Consider the following 20,737-nt stretch of genomic DNA (forward strand, 5'->3'; position numbering starts at 1 on the left):
AAATTTGGATACGGGACAAACTGGATGGTTTCTTGCCCTATTCACCCCCAAATAGGCATCAGCATCTTCCCCTGGCTCCTCTATGGGACCTTCAGTGATCCAGGTGCCCACCAGCAAGGCAGGATCCTGCAGACTGGTATTTTCAGGTGGAGCTGCTGACAATTAATCCTAACCAGAGTAGGAAAATGGAGTGGGTTGCTCTCCAAGCCTCTCATGCGATGCACCCCTTTTTTGTTGGGTGGGGAACGTGGTCATGGAAATAAGGAGCTGCTGCATTGTCAGGGAGATGTCCCCTCCACTCGGGTCCACCTCTGGGGTGGCAGCAATGCCAGGAGGTTCGGTGCTGTGCATCTGTGCTGGATGGGAGGAGGGGGAGGGGAACGGGGAGCAGCAGCTCCCTGAGTTTCTCTCTCTCCCCTTTATTCTGCTTTTGGTCAGAGCTTGTGGTCTGGTCTCCAAACGTTATCTCAGGTCAGCGAGTTCTCCTGTTAAATTAAGTAATTTTAAATGTCTGCTGGTGAATAATGCTTCTTAATGTTAACTTATCTCCCGGCCTAGTATCCTTGCCATCTGCCCCGATACAGGGGTGCTGGGAGCTGCAGGGTGCTGGTGGTGGCCCAGGTGTAGGATTTGTGGTGGTGGCTTCGTCTCCTGATGCTGCACTGAATCCACAAGCTGGAGGAGTCTCCTCATAGGGCACGGTGGTAACCTCTGGAGGTGACAGGTGACCTGACTGCCTTAGCATTGCCCCTTGTACATTTCCCTCCCTGGTAGTTTAATATTTCTTTTTTTCATTTTGTTGTGTCTCCTCTATGTCATGATAGGATCCCAGCTCTTGGCGCGGAGGGTTGTTATCACTCTATGGCCTCTCCAGGGTTCAACGGGCTGATCTTGAGCACCCAAAATGACCCAAACTCAGGCTGTTGCTGTGGGATGACGTGGGGAAGCTCTGCACACCCCAAAGCATCATCGAGGACAGAAGGGACCACTACTCAGAACTGCCCTGGGTCGTGACTGGTGTTGTCCCTACAGTCACTGGCACAGAGCACGGCACCCACAGGTGGCAGAGCCCTGGGGCTGGGCACACCGGTACCCACCTGGGGCACCTGGCCCTGCCCCATGTGAGAGTGCTGGTCCCTCGTTCCAGCCTGGTCACAGTAAATCCTCCTAACAGTGCTACGGGATGTCCAGTGGCCTCGGGGCTCTGTTGTGTCACATCACAGGATGGAGGTGGGCAAGTGCTCCTCTGTCCTTGCCTGTAAAATGTGCCTTTGGATAAAAAGTTCTGTGGGAAATCTCATGCTGAACCATTTACACTGCTGTTCACATGACTTTATTTTGTAAAAAATCCCTCTCAAATCTTGCCAGAAGTCAAGGTTTATTTCCCTATCCTACGGCTATTTAATCCTCATCTCATTAACTTTCATTTTAATGTACAATTGCTGAGGAGAGAAAAGAACCAAAATACTTTGTCTTAGGGAAAAGATCAGATATAAATTTATCCTGAAGCCATCAGAGATGCTTATCGGCATGTTTTTCTCTCTTCTCTAGCTTCATGAGCTTGCAGAAGAACCAGTTTTGCTCAGCTTTGCCTTTATGAGAGGGGAAATGGTTGCTGGAGAAATTCAGCTGGGCAGCGAGTCCCTGCTCAGGATGGGTTGGTGATTTGAGCATGGGATAGGAAATGAAAAGCATCACTGCGTGGGATCACATTAGAGCACCCTGGGCAATGGAAGGACTTGGCTCTCAAAAAAGAAGAGAGATTTTTTTTCCCAGTAATTTATGCAGAAAAACATCCTCTGAGTGGGGTGTAATTTATTTCTGCATTGAAACCATCTGCTGCTCACTTTCAACTACAACCAGCCCAGGTTTACAAAATAATAATAAAAAGAAGTGTTAAGTGTGACTATGAAGCCAGATCTCACCTTCCTCCTCATTCTTTGCTGAGGCCATACCCAGGCACAGGGCTGTCCGGAGGCAGAGCACATCAGGGCGTTCAACCAGCCCCATCCACGAGTGCTGCTCTGGGTAACTGATACTGGTAAAATTACTTTTTGCAAAGCTGGAATGAGCTTTGCTTAAAAACTGAACTTTTGCCAAAATGAGCTTTTGCCAAACATCATGTCAGCAAAAAAACAATAGGAAAGGGCAGGGATTTTTTCCCATTTTGGTACTTCCCAGCCATCATTCCCTTATGTTTCCTACTTTCTGTATGAGGTTAAAACAGGAGAAAAATGCTCCGGCTGCTGCAGGTGGAAGCACAGAGAGTGATGGAGGTGGAAGAGGGAAGGCTGAGATGGCTTGGGAGGCAGATGGGGCTGAGCGGGCAGAGCTGCCCCACCGTGGTGAGGACAGAGCTAAACCACAGCATTGCTGGGGGAGCTTAGGCGTGGCTTTGCTTTCCTTCCTGCCCTCCAGGATTGCAGCACTGGCTTGCCAGGCTTTAGGGAGATGTTAGGAAATGCCTGTTCCAGGAGAGCTGCCCCCATACCTGGGGCCATCGGTCCTATCCTTTCGGTGTGGGGCCAGGAGGGCAGCACCTTTCCTGGGGGCAAATCTGTCTGGAGGACATCATCAGTGGGGAAGGTAAAGCAGATGGTGGACACAGATTTGCCCTGTGCAGGCTGTTTTTGAATGGCACTGAGAAAGCAGCCAACATTCAGGAGAGCAAAAAGGATGAGATTTACCTGACTGCTGCTTGGCCAAGAAGGTGGAGGTGGTGACATCCTGCCTCACCTGCCCAGAGCATCACCAGGCTGCCCTGCAGCATCCCTGCTGGACCTGCAGCATCCTGTTGGACCTGCAGCATCCCTGCTGGACCTGCAGCATCCCTGCTGGACCTGCAGCTCCTCTGAGGACACCGAGCTGCTGCCCTGCAGGTTAGAGCGCTTAACCCCATAACCAGAAACTTGGTCATGAGTAAACAGCCTGGGTAAGGGATGGGTAAATATTTTTAGGTAGAACCGTAGAAGCAGGTTTGATAAGTAAGTGGGAAAGAGTGTTGAAAAACAGTGCTCTTTGTCCTGTATGGATCTGTATGGATTTACTTTCTCCCCCTGGGAGGAGGGCTCTGCTTCCAAAACAAATGGTCATTGACAGTGTTGGAATGGAAAGTTTGATAAAACTTTTGGTCCTGTGCATTTACCAGATGCTTTGGCTGGTGCTGTGCTAAGGGCATCTGCCCCGGCTGCCTGGAAAGTTCTGCTGATGTGAGGGTCAAATGGCCTGAGATGTAAGGTGAGGTCTTCACAGACCTCAGTGACCTTGCCCTGACAGGGATCCCTCTTGCCCAGTTTCAGATTTCTCCATCTCAGGAAGGTGGAACTCCCTTATGTATGTAGGATTTTGCTGGAGAACTACCCTTTAACTCGAGCCTTGGTTATATCATCCAGCTGCCTGTTGGGTGCATCTTTGGTGAACCACCACTCCCAAGGGCATCAACCACTCAAACAGCAGTGTCACCAAGTGCCAGGTGTGACTAAACAATGTCACTTGTAATCTTCAGCAAAGTGTGAGCCGTAATGGAGCTTATAACACCCAGAATAGTCACAGTGGTTGCCTACTGTGACCAGCTTTGTTACAAACTTTCTTGAAAAACAATCCCAGTCCCGTGTTTCAAAGCTACTGCAGCCACAGCTGCCTCTGTGCTGTTGAGTTTTCCCTTTCCAAAAAGGTGTTGGAGATGCCAGTGTTTGCAGGGGAGGTGCCCTGGGGTGGAGAGGACCCGATAGCAGGAGACGACTTGAAGGATGGTCCAACAGGGGACTTTTGTCCCATAGGCATCTGTCCTGGATGTGGAAAGCCTTGTGGGAGGGTTTAGGCTGCTGCTGGTGGTAGTGGGGACAGCCCAGCAGGGGTAGCAGCCTTTCTGGAGGAGAAGGGGAGCGTGGCTGGGAACCACATCAACAGGATAAGGACCTGCTCAGAGCACAGGCGAGCCTTCACTGAGAATAAGCTCAGACTGGAGAAAATGCCTGCTCACAGCACCAAGTGCCTCCTTGTAAAGGCAGGATAGCTTGGGGTGTCTGCAGGGCTGGGGGAGCAGTGCCAGCCCTGCCCACGGCAGCGTGCATACCTCCTTGCAAAACGCCTACAACATGTAGTGTCATAGCCTAAAACAAGTGAATCTTTATTTATTTTTGTGGCTAGGATTGCTGTGAACTCAGGAAGAGCTCTGGGATGGATGTTCTTCCCAGCATTTACATCAGTCTGAAGGACAAACTGTCTCGACTCAGGTGAGTTGTCGTGAAGCTTGGTATCTGCTTGTACTTATCTTTGCAAAGCTGCAGCTGAGGGCATGTACTCGCTTACAAACAGCTCTGTGCTATCACTGAGGGGGTAAAGCAAAGGCTCAGAAAATTGCACGTGGACCAGGCTGGAGCCCACCATACTGCCCTTTCTCTGTGACAAGGTCATTGCTTCAGCGTTACGCTGGCTGCTGTGACAACGAGCACATCAGGCCAGCAACTTCTCAATTTTTTTATTTTTTTTTTTATTTGCTGAAACTGGAACTTTTCAGAGGTCCTGATAAAACTTCCCTTAAGGACATGTTTCAAATCTAGGAGGGACTTTCTTGTCAGACCTAGAAAGAATGAGAAACAGCCAGATAAAAAGGGCATGAACTCATAGTGTGAGCAACAGAGACCAAACTCCCTGCTCATCGTGCTCGAGACAAGATGCATGAACTCACCATCCCAGTGAGTCCCTCGAGACTGGGGTCAGGCCAGGAGCTAACTCAGTTTATCTTCTGGTGAATAATTTCAGGTCCCATCTTGACAGGGAATGGGAAAACCGTGGTGATTAGGAGATGTTTTCGGAGCTGACAGCACTGTTTCTTGCCTGGCTTTAGTGACAGGTTGTGATGAGGCGTTAGCAGGTTGTGGGATGATCAAAGGGAGAGGGCAGGGATTCCTCAGGCCAAGAGGGATGCTGGGTCTCACTCCAACGCCACCTTAGAGCAGAGGGCAAGAAAGACCAGGGGTTTATGCCTCCCCCTTTGGCTTTGTCCTGGTCTTTCCTTAAAATGATAAACAGCAACAGTCAGCTGATAATGATTTAATACGTGGAAAGCCTGAGCTTTATCGCTATCCCTATCCTGACTCCTTTTATGTCTCCAGTAGAAATCTCATGAGCAGCAAGATATAAACCGGCTGAGTTTGTACCCACAAAAGGTAATGTAGCTGAGCCTCATAAATCCCACCGGTTTATACATATCAGCCCCGTTTCTTCAGCAAAGGCAAAACTACCAGGTACCAGCAGTGATGAAGAGGAGGGCTGTGGTCAGGCCTGAAAAGCAATTTGCACCCCAGGTGTCAGCAGAGGTGGGAGCTCAAGCACCAGCGCTGCAGTGCGGCTGTGATGCTGAACTGGCCTCACCCCTGTTTTCAGGCAGGAATCATTTCTTAGAGAACCAGCGGTGGAGGCAGCCCTGCAACAGCTCGGATGCCTCTAGGCGGACGGGAGCGTGTCTGATCACAGCGGGACACACAGCCTCTCATTCCTTGTCCGGCTTCGCACGAGCCACTGGCAGATCCTGGAGCCAGGGAGTCCCTCCTGACCGTTCCCATCGCGCTGTGTGGCTCCCCGCGCCCCACCTTGTGTCTGAAAGTGCCAAGAGGCAGATGAAGCGTTGCCCAGCGTGAGCCTGGAATCGGGCCCCAGATCTGCTTGGGCTCTCAAACCCCCCCTTTGGATGGAACCCCTATGGCACCGGCCGGCAGGTTCTCATCCTGTGGACAATGTGAGGAGCTGGTCCTGCACAGCCGGGGACCGTTGCCCCTGTCCCCATGGTGCGCAAGTCCCAAGGACCATGACCCCTGGTTAGTGTGGGGGCACAATCATTTATCTCCTTCTTTTTATTCCTGAAGAGATCGGCCGGATCAAAATGATGGTGTCTGCAACGGGACCACCCAACTGTCACACCTCTGCCCTACGGCTAAAGGCAAGGAGTGTAGGTCCTGGGTTTGGTGGTTTTAATACTGACTTGCCTTTTGGGGGGAGGTGGAGGTTGGTAAGAGATTCCTGGAGATACTGAGTGAAGCATCCATCTCGCCTGTCTCGGATGCACGCCTCCATCGGTGCCGGTGCAGCACGTTCTGCAGGTGTCTGTGTCCTGCCGCTGACTGCAGAGAGCCTCGGAGACTGGCTTAGGCTCATAAATGTCCTTAGGAACCTAAAGAAAAAGAAATCCAAATTAAATAAAGGTTTATGGATTAAACTCCTTGATAGGAGACTCTTACAAGGAATTCAGTTTACTTTCATTCATTTAAGGAGAACTAAACTGAGTCATGGTCATTTTAATTCTGCTAAAAATGGTACAAAGAAGTTTAATGTGACTTATCTTAATCCACTTGAAAAATCAATTCAGATTAATTTTCTTGAGTGTCTTGCATAGTTTGCCTTTGATTTTTCAGATGCTAATTAGTTTTACTGTGCGTGGCTGAGACCTAGCATGACCATAGTTTCCATCAGTCACAGAAAATGCTTCTGTGGCTATGTGCAGACTTTAAATACAAAGCTCATGTGTTGGATAAGTAGGATGGAGAACGCTCCTGGGTAGGTCCTGTAACAATTACAAAGAATCACTGTGGTCAGCAGGGACCACTGGAGGTCTTGGGCCCAGCCCCTCTGCTCAGAGGTGGGGGGCAGGGGGCAAGCTGCTCGGGGCCATGTCCAGTTGGGTTTGAATACCTGCAAGGATGGAGACTCCCAAACCACTCTGTGCAAATGTTTCCAGTATTGGACCACTTTTATAGTAAAAAAGGTTTATCTTATGATTGAAACCCACTTTTTTCTATTTTTCTGTTTCCTTTAGCATGTGATGCAGAGCCAAAGACAACCAATAAGTGACCAGCACTGCTCCCTGGGCACAGCTGTGCTCAAATCATCCTGGAAGGTTTGAACTATCTGACAAGTCTGTGCTTCAGCTGCTCCTGGTCTGAGACTGAGCTACCTGGGGCTGCTGCATACCTTGGCAAGAGGTGCAGAAGCATTGATCAGACCGACTGCAAAAGCAGCAGCTGCACCTTGAGGAGCAACTTCACCTGGAGCACCCTGCAGAATCGGAAGGGGTTTTCTGCATGGCACAGTGATGTGGAGATGCCCCTCAAAATGGATGTGTTTGGTAGGATAGGGGTCTACCCGAACTACCCCAGTGGGACCTTGTCCTTTCATGGGGTCACCTGTGATGGTGTGACCTAGATGCACCAGTTTGAGTAGGATTTTGCTGAGCCTCTGTACCCCGACTTTTGGCTTTTAAAGAAAGAGAATAGTCAGGATAAGGTGGCTGGGGGAGACGCTGAGGAGATCCCAGCCTCCTTGCATTCCCTTGCGGAGCTGCTCCCTGGAAAGCATCTGAGTCAGAAGAATTGGCCTGTGCTTGGGTTACAGCTGATGCCAGCGCTGTTGCCGTAGGTAGCTGGGGGAAGAAGGGAGCGACGTCTGCGTAAAGGGTCTTGTAAGCAAACGTGGTGCTGAGAAGCCCGTGATTTAGAGGTGGACAAGGCTTGCCAGTTCACACAGTTGCTTGTCCAGTGGCCAGTGCGGTTCCCAGCAGTAGATCCATTAATGTTCTGTTTAGTAGGAGTTAAAACCTTTATTTTTTTTTATTTATTTTTTTTATTCCCCCACCCCTGCCAGGGATAGTGATGCGCCACTGCGCTGCTGCCCTTGCCGTGCTGGTGCGGGTGGCAGGCTGTGGCAACGGGGGGTGCAAGGTCCCTGCCGGGCTCCCACCCCCGGGTCTGCGCCCCCAGCAAGGTGCTGTGAGCTGGGGGGCTGGCAGGGGCTGGGGCAGCCGGGCGGGGGGCGCTGCCCAGCAGCAGAAGTGACCGCGGCGGGCAGCCCACAAGGGGGCGCTCTCAGCCCGCGGCTGGCGCTGCTGCCTTCCGCCCCCCTCCCCTCCCCCCCCTCTGCCCCCTCCTCCTCCGCCCTGCAGCCCCCGCACCCCGGAGACCCCCAGCGCTGCCGCTGTGTGCGCCTCGCTCGCTGCTGGGGGACCCCGCGGAGGTTCTGCGTTACAGGGGGTGGCTGAGGGCTGGGACCCCTCAGAGGACCCCCATTATGGGGGGTGGACTGAGGGCTGGGACCCCGCGGAGGCCCCCCGTTACAGGGGGTGACTGAGGGGTGGGTCCCCGCAGAGGACCCCAGTTACAGGGAGGTGACTGAGGGCTGGGACCCCATAGAAGACCCAAATTATAGATGAGTGACCACAAGTTGGGACCCCACAGAGGACCGATGTTACAGGGGGGTGACTGAGGGGTGGGACCCCACAGAGGACCCACGTTACAGGGGGGTGACCGAGGGGTGCTCTCGTGTTGGGTGGTGTCTTACCTGCCCCAGCACCCCCGCACCCTGCCCATGCTCCTCTTCCCCTTGGTGGCTTTTGGCTTGACCGCAGCTGTCAAAGCCCAATGGTAGCAGAGGGGACTGTCCCATCGTGGGCTAACTTAGTGGTGCACGCTGCAAAATGACCTTTGGGGACACAAAGTGACATTTGCAGCCCCCTTGCACCCAGGGCTGGGGAACAAATGGGTGGGAAGCAGTGAAAATTCCCTGCACACACCGTTGCTTTTTGGCAGGATGGGTCAAGCCGCAGGCGGGGGATCGGTGGAGCTGCACGGGCTGCTGAGAAGCTCAAAACTTGCACCCTCCAGAAGTCAGCAGAGCCAGAAGAAAAAGAGAAAGAAACTTCTACAAAGCACCTTGCAGAGATGGTGAGTCCACTGTTGCTCCATTCTGGAAGTGGGAAAACTGAGGCAGGGGTTGAAAAAACCATTTGCCTGTGGTCACCTAGCACAGGAACGCATCTTGGTCTCAGGGGGTCTGCTCAGCACCACGCCGAGGGCAGTGTTAGTACCGAGTTACTGCCTTTGCCCCAGGTTCTTTCAGCCTTGGAGCTGTGATGGATAAAACATTTCTTGTGCTCGCTGTACAAAATAAAACCAGAAGTGGCAAGGTAGGGTAGAGGAAAAGAAAAGTCACCAAGGCATGAGAATCTGCTCTTCTACTGCTCACCAAAGGGCTGGCCTGAAGCCAGATTTTAAATTTTGAAAGTTTTCCTGGGGAGAAAAAGACAAATAAAACACCGAACGAGGCCAAACCAAAGCCACTGGCTGTTGAAATCCAAATGTTTAAAGTTTATTCTCTTTTAACTTCTATAAAAACATGTGAAATGGAAAAAGAAATCCGCTTTCTTATGACCCAGTAAGTCGAGAGTTAGTGTTTCACAAAATGGTCCAACAAGATTCAGTGTCTCAGAGATGAAGCTGGACAGTGGCACCTGGACGGGAGATGCCCATTTCCACAATCAGGGCACGAACAACCAGGTCCTCTTAGCAGATCCAGGTGGCCCCTGCACTGCCAAAGGCCCGTGTATGCACGGGTGGGCAACCAGAAGAGAAGCTGCTCTGGTGATGGGTGGAACAGCTGCTGCTTATAGAGGCTCTTCGGTCTGTGTTGCAAGAAATGTCAGATTACACAATTAAATCAGTCCCTGTTGGTTTTAAGCCTTATGGATCTGTAATCCTAAGGGTGCACCGATGGATTTGCTGCCATTTTACCCGTATTCGTTGCCAGAGTATTTTGTTCCAAGACACTAGCCAGAGCAAAGGGGCTGTAAATTGTACCCCTGCATCAGCCCTGGCAGTAGGGTGTCTGATGCTGTAGAGGGTCCAGAGGGGACAGTGTGGCTGAAGCAGAGGCTTCCGACTGACTGTGTGGCCTCAGGGGGCTTTGAAGTGAGGACACAAGAAACACTGGGACTTCACTGAGCCTCCAGCAGCCCCAGCGACAGGGCAGAGCGCTGCTTCTCCTCTCCGTGCAGGCTGAAGCTTCCTTTCTCCTGGCAGCAAGCTGCACCCACACCTGGAACATCCCTCGCTGTGTCCATGCCTGCACTTGTTCTGCCAGAAATAAAGATTTTGTGTAGGAGAAGTGTGCTTCCAGTTCACCCTGGCATGGACAGAAAGGAGAAACAGCCACAAAAGTTGCTCATCTTGAGCTGTTGCAGCCATGGGACCAGCCATGGACCCAACTCCCACGTTCAGCTGCAAAAACAACTCCTGTGCCCAGGCTCAGCCCCACTCCCTCTTCATCCCCAACACAGCTCTGCCAAATTCCACTTCCCAACACCCATGTAGTGGGTGCTCCCAGCTGCAGGCAGGGATCATGGTGGTGGCACTGTGCAGCCCCATGTCCCTGTGCCACAGCTAAGGACAGCGCTGGAGAAACCTCCACCCAAAGCTGGCTCTGCTGCTCTGCTCAGCTTCCACTTTAGCTTGGCAGACCATGCCCGGGAGTTACATATTTTATCCCCGGAGTGCCAAGCTGCTCCATCCCCAGGCTGCATTCAGGGATTAGCATGCAAATAAGCCCACTGCTGCCTCAGACTGCGATAATTAAAAGTGAAGTTGTAAAACAAGCAGCATCAATTTTTGGTGCACATCCCCAGCAACACATGGTGATTGGACTGAGTTAGGAGACATTTCCAGCTACGCAGCAAACTCTAAATAGCCTGGAGAGAATACATGGGAATTTAGCTTGTGCAGCAATTTCAGATGTCAAAACAAGTTTCCTTGTTAATATGAAACTATTTGGACTTTGCATTTTTAATTAAAGCTTTTAATTATCCAACTGTATTTTATTAGCTTTTATGAAGACAGCTGCTTTAAATGCTGTAAGCCAAATCTGTGCTCTGAAGCACTACTTGTCCGAGACAGGGTTTCGGTTGTGAACAGCCTTCATTGTGAGTAAATGGGGTTGTTTAATTTAAACTAGAATTTACTGTCCCAGCTTGATTGAAACTCTTTTATGGCATAGACAACAAATAGCCTTGGTGGGAGCATTCGTGCGCCCTGTGGCTTGGGGGGGGGGATGCTATGCTGGCAGCTCAGGGACTCGCCCGCCAGCCCTTTCCAGGGTGAGCATCAGCTGCTTCTGCAGGGGGGTTCTCTGCCCACCTCCCCGGCCTCCTCACATTATTTTGCCTTGGAGCACTAGACCGAGACTAGAAGGTCCTGTCTGGAAGCCTCTTGCACCCTTGTGGTGGGTTTTGAGGTGCCGAGGCCCCAGAGCGGGTGCTGCTGGAGGGTCCCTGTGGAGCAGCCGAGTCAGCCTCCCCGGTGCGGGGGCTCGGGGGAGCTCGCTGGGCTCTGGTTTGCAGGAGCTCAGGCTTCGTAGCTGGTTTTCTCCTGTGCCTGCTCTTCAGTACTGTGATTGCAGACGATCTTTATCAAGCAATAGTTAGCGCTTGTGGTCCGGGTCATGACATGGGTTACTTTATTCATTGGGCGTGTGTTATTTACAGCTGCAGGGTGGCCTCTCTTGGTTCACAGCAAGACAATAGTTTAACAGGTTGTGGAAGCCTTTACGTCCCGCCTGTGCGGGAGAAGAGGTGAAGAGGAACAGAATATTTGAAGACAATTGCAAGACAAGAGCTGACAGAACAGGGTTTCTGGTTGGAGCACAGCCCTGTGCTGAGCTCAGCGCCAGCTTCATGGAGAGTGCTCTGGTCCGAGACGTTACTCTTCATCACTGTCAAAAATCAGCAAAATGTACTAAATCATCTGTAATGTGCTGAGAAGAAAGGCAAAGCAGGCAGCTTTTAAGCACTGATGCAGGTCAGTCTGCAGGCACCGGGAGCTGGCGGGATCGCAGGCTGAAGTGATGACAGCCGTGCATGAAACTGGAAGGGCAGCTCAAGACCCCACGTGTGCGTTCCTGCGTTAAGAGGACAGATCAAAAGCCTTGGTGCTGGGCAGGACTGTTCTCTCCAGACCTGTGTGTAGCTGCTGGCAATGAACTTTCTTCTGTCCTCTTCTGTCTTTCAGGGGAGTTTAAGCTGGGATTGATACAAGTGGGAGACTGTTCAAAGGAGATGCCACTACCTAGCGTGGGGTGTAGGGGCCGGAAGGACAGCAATGCAGGCACAGGTAACGCACACATCTATATGCTTGTGCGTGGACATGAATTGAATGTCTCCTGCTTGCTTTGCACCAGCGCCTGCGCTGAGCACTTGTACCTGCGCAGCTTTGCAGCGCAGACAGACGGATTCCTCCGATGGATGGATTCAGAAATACCGCCCAGGTATCCCATCCCCAGTGAAAGCTGCTGTTTGCACCAAGGGCTGCCCTGTGTTTGGGGATAGTTTTTCTCTGATGATCTGTGTCCAGCAGTTCACTGGGAGGGGCTCTGACACCCAGGCAGGGGCACGTCCCAGGAGACCTCTGGAGGGAAGTGACAGTGGTGGGGATCGTGTCCAGCTGGCGTGTGATGCCGGTAGACAGAGCAATAGAGCATGGGGACTTGGTTGGGCTGGGATTAGAGGAGGATGGCTCTGAAAATCTTATGATGTGAGTCATGGTCAAAGTCCCGTTGTCTGGCTCTTAGCAAGGACTCAGTCTGACAGCTCTGCTGTGGCCCGGTGAGTTTATTGACTCGTTAGGAAAAATCAGGCATCATTTGGTGTCACTTCATTCATCTTTACTTTCCTCTGCCTGATCTGAGTCTGATGCCAGTAGTGAAACTCAACCTTCTCCAGCACGGGGCTGGAAGGAGCCGGCGCCGTGAGTGTGCAGCAGGTACCGCTCCTGGGCGAGTGGCAAATGGGGCACTTGGCTTCTCGCTGCCGCTGGTCGCTTCACCAGACAGTGGGATTGTAGGAGGGAGGAAAAGACTGGAGGGAGGAATAAGAAAGCTAATGAACCTGAGAAATGGAGACAAGGAGTCAAAGTGGAGCTGGAAAGGAACAGGCTTGTTGTCACTTAATAAACATGTTTGTACTGCTGACAGCATTGCCCTCTGGATTTGTAGGGGCAGATTTTGGGGGGAAGCAAGGACGGGCTGTGGCTCTGTGGGGACGCCCCAGGGAGCAAATTCTGGGGGGCTTCTACCCTGCTTCTGCCTGGGGAAGCAGCACATGTTGGGTCCTGTGCAGTTGGAGAGAAGTAATAAAAGGACTTGAACCTGATGCCAGATCTTCTCAAGCTGAAGGAAGCAGCAGCAGGCTGAGTACCTCCAGGACATGGACTGAGACAAAGAGATGAGCAGCAGCAATATCGGGTGTGTGGGACAGCCGCAGCGCAGACAGGACCTTCCATCCCACTCCATGGCACTGCTCGGGGCAGACCCGGCTCCTCTGCACGTGAGATCTTGTTTCTAGGGTACTTTAATGTATCTCAATCAAAAGGGGCTGGCCTGCAGGTGACACACGGTGTAGAATGTTGGGACAAGATACAGGGAAGGAAACACTTTGCTTGTTGTACTGCTCTGTGTGTAAAAAACATCCAGGAACACATGATGGTTTTAATGAAACAAAGTGTTTTGGAAAGACCCCAGTCTTGCCTGAAAAAAAAAACGTATTTTAATGACTCGGAAGTGTTGGAAGTCGTGAACAAATCTGTCTGGTTCCACTTCAGGCATTAAAGGTGGGTCAGAAAAAAGGTACCAGGAAAGCCTGAATTCTGAACACTCAGCGATGAACCTGCTTCTATGCAAAAGCCTCAGTCATTAAGAAGAAATGAGTGAAAGAGGAGCGTTGGGTGTTTGCTGTAAAGCAGAGCATGTCAGGATGGGGAGCGCAGCAGCAGCAGCTCCCTGGCTGTCCCTGCTGGGCTACCTTGGGTGGTAGTAGATCCCTTCTCCTTGGTCCTCTCTGCTCCCAAGGATTGGAACGACTGTGTGATAGCCCTGCCCTGCACGTGGCCTGGGTGTCCAGTTGCACCAGCCATTGTGGCCTGACCCTACCTGGTTCTCAGTGCTGTTTTCTGGGGGACTTCTGCAGCAAAGATGCTCTGGGACAGGACGGCATCCCATTCAGCAGCACCAGGGCTGTGAAGAAGACCCCAGGACCAGCAATACCTTTACCTGCAAGTATTTGTATCTCAGTACCAAGAAGTGCCATAGGTTTTCATTCTCCCTTTGACTGCCCCTTTTTTGTTTTTCTTCCCCCTTAGGATCTTTAAGGGGAGGTTTCCAGAAAGAGATGCAGTACTCTGTGTCAGTATCCGGGCCTTGCTGCAGCTGAGAGCTTGTAATGATGAAGATTTAATGCAAATCAAATGGACTTTTCATCTTAGCAGAAAAGTATTTACAGCCCATTAAGTAGATGGGAAAACTGGTCATTTTTTTTGGAGGGGAGCAGAGAAAAATAAATAGTGCTGTGTAAAAATGTGGCCACAAAAGGCTCTTAGCTTGAGAAATTTAGCCTGAGAAATTTATCAGCTTTGGGGATGGAAAACTCATCATTTATATATAAAAATATATCACTTTTAATTACACAGCCAACTTCAGCTTTACTCATTAGTTACTTACGCTACTCTGCCAAGTTACACAGTGGCGAGCTGGCTGGAATATTTTATATGGCATTTTATCCTGGATTAGAAAAGTCAGCATATGGCTCCACCAGCCTTTGTTTTCACCGGTCATAGGGTAGGGAACTGAATGCAAAAAATGGAGAAAAACTGGAAAATAGGATGGGAAGAGGAGGGTGAGTGCCTGGGAATGTGCTCCTGCGTATGTTTGGGATGGCTGGCTCTGGCACATGTGGGTGCCTTTGGGTGTGCAGCTCTCTGCAGGTGGGTGCTCTGCTACGAGGCTGCGCAGCCAGGGCTCCTGGTGAGGCAACAGGGATGGGAGCATCCCGGGTGAAGGGGCTCCAAACTGCCTTTCTTAGCTCTGACCCCTCTTCTTCACCTGGATCACATCCGCATCTCCTCCCGGCTGATGCTTACGCCATCTGCAAATACCTCTGATAAGGCCCTGACTCGTTGCTGGGGTAGCCGATTTCTGCACCTAATTACTCTCGCTTCTAAGACAGTTTTTCTTAATGCTTTGCCCGAAATATTTCCATTTGTAGCTTCAGGCCCCAGCACTCCTTGTTTTACCATTTCCAGATCATTTGAATAATCCCCCTTTCTCCTTTGATGGTATTTCCCTGGAGGTATTTATAGCATTATCACACTCCCCATTTAATCTCCTTTCTTACAGACTGTATAAAATTAAACTCCTCCATCTCCTCTCCCTTGTCTGCCATGTCCTCTCAGCTTTGTATGTTTGTGGCAGCTTGTTTTAAGGCATCTCCAGTTCGGCGTGACCCCTCTGATACCCCACGGGAAGCCACGGCCGAGGGCAGCCCACCCTAGTGCAGGGCTGTGTGGAGCCTGGGGGTTGCACGGTCCCTCGGAGGGTCTGCAAAGGACCCCTTGTGGTTCAGGGCATCCATCAGCATTGCCCCAGGGCACGAAAGCTTTGATGGGAAGCCCAGTGTGGTGTCAGCAGCGTATCTATGTTGTTTGGTGTGAGCAGTGCTAAGATGACCCCACGATGTGCCTGGTGTGCCAAAGATAACCGTGGGCGATAACTGTGTCCCCCAGCTGGCTGGGGCTGCTGGAGCCTGGTGGGGTGTGATGGGTCCTACTGGTTCAGCCAGGGAACCTGCAGAGAGCTGCCAGTGGTGGGGGATTTGGAGAGGATCTTCCTTTGAGATTCAGGTTATTTTCTGAGCACAGAAGCCCCAGCAATGTGAGCTGCTTTGAGTGTGGCGGACAGTGGAAGGGCACGCCAGCACTCCCACTCCTCCCGTGAAACCACACAATCCAAATGCAGCCAAACAAACATCTGCCCTTCTTATCCATGGAAAGGATCAGGCAGAGCACAAAGAGTTTCAAAGACAACCATTTTGCTCTCCTACACCATTGCTTCCACTCAGCTGCTGCCTCCTCCTTCTCCCCTCCCTATCGCTGGTGGCAGAAGAGCTCAACCCACTCACAGTGAGCCAAGCTGCAGCCTCCAGCCACTGCGAGAGGGGAGCAGAGGGTGTCAGGGGCTGCAACAGTGGGAAATTTTAATTTGAAGCACTTTTTCAGGAGCAAACCACATCCTTGGAAACAAAAGGCTTGCAGGAAATGTCTGCTTCTCCCCCCCTACCCGTCAGAAACTGAAATGTTCATTTTTGCATTCTGGAAGAAAAATAAAACATTTCCAGTGAAAATGGAAAATAGTTGGTGTTTTTAGAACTTGCCCCAAAGGAGGGAGGCGGTCACTGTTTCTCTTACAGTCTCCCAAGCCAAGCTGGACGGGCGCACAAAGCTGCTGGAAGTCTGTAGAACCTGGGTTGGGGTATGTGGCTTTACCTCTGCCATGCACCAACTACAGGGGTCCTGTTTCTTCTTGGTCCAGCCATGACTGATGTTGTATCCCCAGAGATGGGCTGAAGCAGAAGGGAAGAGCAGGGAGCGGGACTTCCCAGTACACTGCTGGTTTGGGGTTTGGGGAAGCCCAGCGTCATGGGCAGTGGTGGGGAACGGGGGGCCGCGCCGTGGAAAATGCCTGCACCAAGATGGATGTAATCCCCCCCCAGTGGGCAAAACCAGATTACCGGGGAGAGGGAAAATAAACCTTTAAAATAATTGTATCTAATCAGTAACTCTGAAAAGGTACCACCCTGGCAGGGAGATACTGACTGGTGGGAGGCTTTGAAACCTGGACTGGGGAACAGGCGTAGATGAATACAGCTTTTCCCCTTAAATGTGAAATATTCCTTTCAACTACAAAACCCCATTTCCCTGCCCCACTTTCTGGCAAAGAAATTGGGAATGGGAAACTGTGGACAGGGTCCAGTGTAAATGTGCACACCGAAAGTTCCTGCTGAAACAGAGAAAAGGAGAGTTTGTGACTCCCACGGCCAAGTCCTGGGTGGGAGCTGCCTGGTTTTGTAGCAGATGTCCCTGTTGCTGCGGCTGTATTTCCCCCCCTGGAACCAGTACTCACCCTGCACGGCCGCGCAGGGCTGCCATGGCACCCGTGTCTGCAGGACAGGAGGCTGCGAGCGCTGCCTCATGTTCCTTTCTGGCTCATAGCACCCAACACCTTGTGTCACCCAGTAAACTGGAATTAATGGGCAAAGTTCACAGTAGCATCATTGTTTTGCATGTGTGGGATATTGAAGGCAGCCCTCCCTTTTTGCAGTTACCTAACTGGCAAGAAATCAAGGGACGCTCAGAGCAAAAAAAAAAAAAAAAAAAACCAACCAAAAAAAAAACCCCAAACCCAAAAAACCCCAAAAACCTCAAGTCTTATGTCAAACCTTAAGTCATATGACAGAGCAGTAAATAATGGATCTGGTGACCTAGACCTACAAATATTTACATTCCCTTGGCTTGGCTGATAGCAGGGGCTCGTCTTACCATGTCTCACCTAATTAGCAGAGGGCTACGAGAATCCAGTGGTGGGTTCTGGTTTCTTTTTCACCTCGTTTGTAATGCATGCCGCTCTCTCGCTTGCCATGTAGTTTGCACATGGGTACATGTCTGCAATAACATATGGGCAAGGTGTGTGGTTACGCCCGGGAACTGGCAGGACTCAGATGCATCAGCAGCTTGGAGGCTGAGAACAAGTTCCTGCAGCCACCCAAGAAGGTGCTGGCCTTGATCCCCTTTTCCTCTCGATTGCAAAACCAGTCTGAGATAAAAAATTCACGGTGGACTGCAAGCTCCCTGATTTTAGGGTTCTTCCAGCCCAGGGGCTCAGCTGGCTGTATCTGCTCCTAATCCAGCCTTGCCCGTACGGCTGCCTGGGAACAGTTCCTGGCCCGTGCTCTGCCCTGATCCGTGCCCAGGCACGGTTTGGGAGGATGCTGGTTGGCACTGGTCAAAACCTGTGGTCAGGAATGTCATGAATGATCAGACTCTACAGATTGCGAGTTCATGTTCAGGCCTGTGTCCTGGCTTGGGTTAGTTTCCATGTGCAGAGGGAACTCGCTGAGGGCAGGACCATTTTGTGCAGATGCAGGAAAGCGTGGTAGGAGACATGCACAGTTTAGATCATCAGAAAAAAAAAATAATCAGAAAAAGGTAGAACAGTAACTGGCTACAGCTGACCAAACCGCAGTGTGGTGAGTGGACAGAGGATGTCCAAGGCAGCTCCAGCCCTGCTGGGCTGGGTGTGGGTGCAGAGGAGCCGGAGCTGTGGGGGCTTGCTGGGGGGGATACCTCCCTGCGGCTGCAGCAGAGATGCTCACTGAGAAGGACCAGGATTGCCTGATGTTGCCTGACCTGGCAGCAGTAAAACAAAGGCAGAACTCGCTCCTGGTCAGGACACCCCGCCAATGGAAACTTTTCTTCATTTTGAAAAATTCATCTTAAACCCCTCCTTTTGATGGAAGCCTGACTATATTCCTCAAACAGCTTTTAGAATCAAGGACTCTGAAATAGTTGTGTGATGAAATCGTTAACATGACCAACAATGGCAGTTTGGGAGTAAAGGGTAAGTCTTCTTTACACCAATAGGCAAGTTGTTTTGCGACACAAGCTCTCCAGGTCAGAGGTAGGAAATACCAAAGCAGGAAACAGGATTATCTATTTCTTTGGGTTTTTTTTGTTTTTTTTTTTTTTTTGTCGTGGCCTATCCTTACCCCTCTTTCACATATGTCTTTGCCCTAGGCAGTGCCTCAGCTTTTTAAAGGATCACCACGTAGCCCTTTAGGAAAAAAAAGAAAAAAAAAAAGGAAAATCTACTTTCTAACCCCAATGACAGGTTGGAAATGGGGTGCTAAAGTACTTCACACTTAGGTAAATATGTTTCCATTGTTCTATTAAATCATAGTTTACTTTTTAGAATTGCAAACACTTTAACTGGGCGCAGAAAGCAACTAGGAGCAGACCCTCCCTTTCCATTGTGCAGAAATGGAACTATGTGGGTTTGTAACTGCGATTGTTTTGTGGACCAGCTGATGTTCATGGACCATCAGTGGTGCAGATCACAGCTGAGCAGCTCTCAAGCCCACACACTGCAGATGACGTGCTGTCCAGGAGGCCGTCTGGCTCATGAAATGTAAACTATGAAAACCTGGACCTGAGACGGGCTCTCTTCCCTGCCTGCTTTCAGCTCCTGCATGAGATACGAAGATACATCAGAGCATGTCTGACTTCAGGGCAGGCTGGAAAATCACCACGCAGTGACGATGGGCTGTATCCTGGGGGGCTTTGGCTCCACATGCTGTAGGTAGGGAGGAGATAGAGAGGGAGCCAGGGGCTCCCAAATGGAGCCTGGGTTTGGTGAAGGCTGTTGGCTGGAGTTTGCTGCTTTCCCCAAGCACTTGATTTGCTTTGCAGGCTATGAAGGCAGTTTAAAAATGGTCTTACTTTTGTTGATTAGACCATTTTACTCAGCAGATGCGCAGATCCAGCTTTGCTAACAGCCATGCTGGTGGGGCTTCTACTTTCATAGCTCAGCTCCTACGAAGCAATCAATCAAATCTGTCTCATTTCCATCTGTAGGTCACTTCACCTCCAGAAACGATGCCTGGGGAAAGCAGGATGCAGGGAGCATCCCTTGGAGCATCCCTTGGAGCATGCACAGACACACATACTGCTCTTCCCCAGCCGCAGCTATGCGGGGCGGGGGGAGTCACATCTCTTTGTTATGCCCTTTCTGCTGCTGAGCTGCTCCCGTGCCTGTTCCCCAGCAGTGACAGACTGAATCTGGCTTGTTTAGCTGGAAACGAGTGGTGTGCGTCTGCGGCAGGCTGGGAGCTGGCACAGTCCCTGGGCAGGGAGGCAGGCTGGGGCACGCAGGGTACTGGGGCAAACACCTGCAGAGACGCGTACTGCCACGCGTGAGGTGGGCCGTGCTGATCCGTGCACCGTGCAGCTCTGCGTCTGCCTCCACACATGGCTCTGCTCATCTCAGTTCCAACGCTTCTCCTGGTTTTAGCGTCGTTTCTTTCCCTCAGTCTCTCACCTGAAATAGTGAGCGCAGGAAAAGACCTTGAGATCAAAGATGGACAGTTTTCATTCCCTGAAAACAAATTCCCTGGGTTTTGGGTGTTTTGTTTTGTTGGTTTTTTTTTTTTTTTTTTTTTTTTTTTTTTAATTTGGGGTTTTTTTTGGGTTTTTTTGTGACCTTCTGTTAGCTAGGTGCTTGCAAACAGGAGGTAAAGCATTGCTGGAGTTGGATGGGCATTGGCCAATGTGAGAAAGGACCCAGGGACTTGCAGACACAAGCTGACTCTCTCCTCCTGCCCTGCTGGTTGCCTTCCATACCTGCACAGCTTTGGCCAGGCAACGGGCGAAGCCTGGGCATTGTGTGCAAAGGCCATTCCTCCTCTGAGCTGCAGGTATTGCTTCAAAATGCCTTTTTCTTGACTTTCATGGGCATTTCAGCAGCATCCAGCACTGCAGAGCCCATTAGCTCTGCTTCTTGGCTGAACAGCCTTCGCTTCTGCTGGGGCACTCAGCTGGCTCTTCCCAGAGTCCAGATAAAACTTTAAATGAAAGAAAAACAGCTGGGAAGTGCAGGGTTGTGTGACATGCTGGCCCAGCTTGCAGGAGCTCGGCTGCACAGGGATGGCCTGATTTTGCTTCCTCTTGATCCTGGTGTGCAATGATGCAAAGCCCTTTTGAATTAAATTATTAAGCTGGTGATAAGAACATCGTGCTCAATTTGTTGCCGTTCCGCTAAAATGTCACATACATGATTTATATGGAGGAAGGGATAAAAAGAGGGGTACAATTATGAGGTTGACCCTACATAAATTAAGGAGAAGGCCCACCCCTCGCAGAGCCAGGTTGTTTTTGCTGGGGTGGATTGGGTTACCGGAGCACCACCGCAGTGCAGCAGTGCCGAGGGAACAGGGAGCGGGGGGCTGGGTATAAAGGGGCAGGCTGGGTGTGTGGGGTGGCAGTGGGGGCTGAGGGACTGGGCTGGGGAGGGAAAAAAATACAAATTGTGAGTCTGTACA

The 20,737-nt window shown here is 51.0% G+C and overlaps 1 long non-coding RNA gene across 1 annotated transcript; it reads right to left on the reverse strand.

Moving 5' to 3' along the window:
* Positions 1-9,116: 9,116 nt before the first annotated feature.
* Positions 9,117-16,857, reverse strand: LOC121081244. Its single transcript, XR_005825621.1, has 2 exons — positions 16,768-16,857; positions 9,117-9,951 (listed from the first exon to the last, which is right to left on the reverse strand). It is a non-coding gene; the product is annotated as an uncharacterized LOC121081244 (long non-coding RNA).
* Between the last annotated feature and the right edge of the window lie 3,880 nt (positions 16,858-20,737).

The sequence above is a fragment of the Falco naumanni genome, chromosome 1 (assembly GCF_017639655.2).
Source record: "Falco naumanni isolate bFalNau1 chromosome 1, bFalNau1.pat, whole genome shotgun sequence".
Lineage (NCBI taxonomy): Eukaryota > Metazoa > Chordata > Aves > Falconiformes > Falconidae > Falco > Falco naumanni.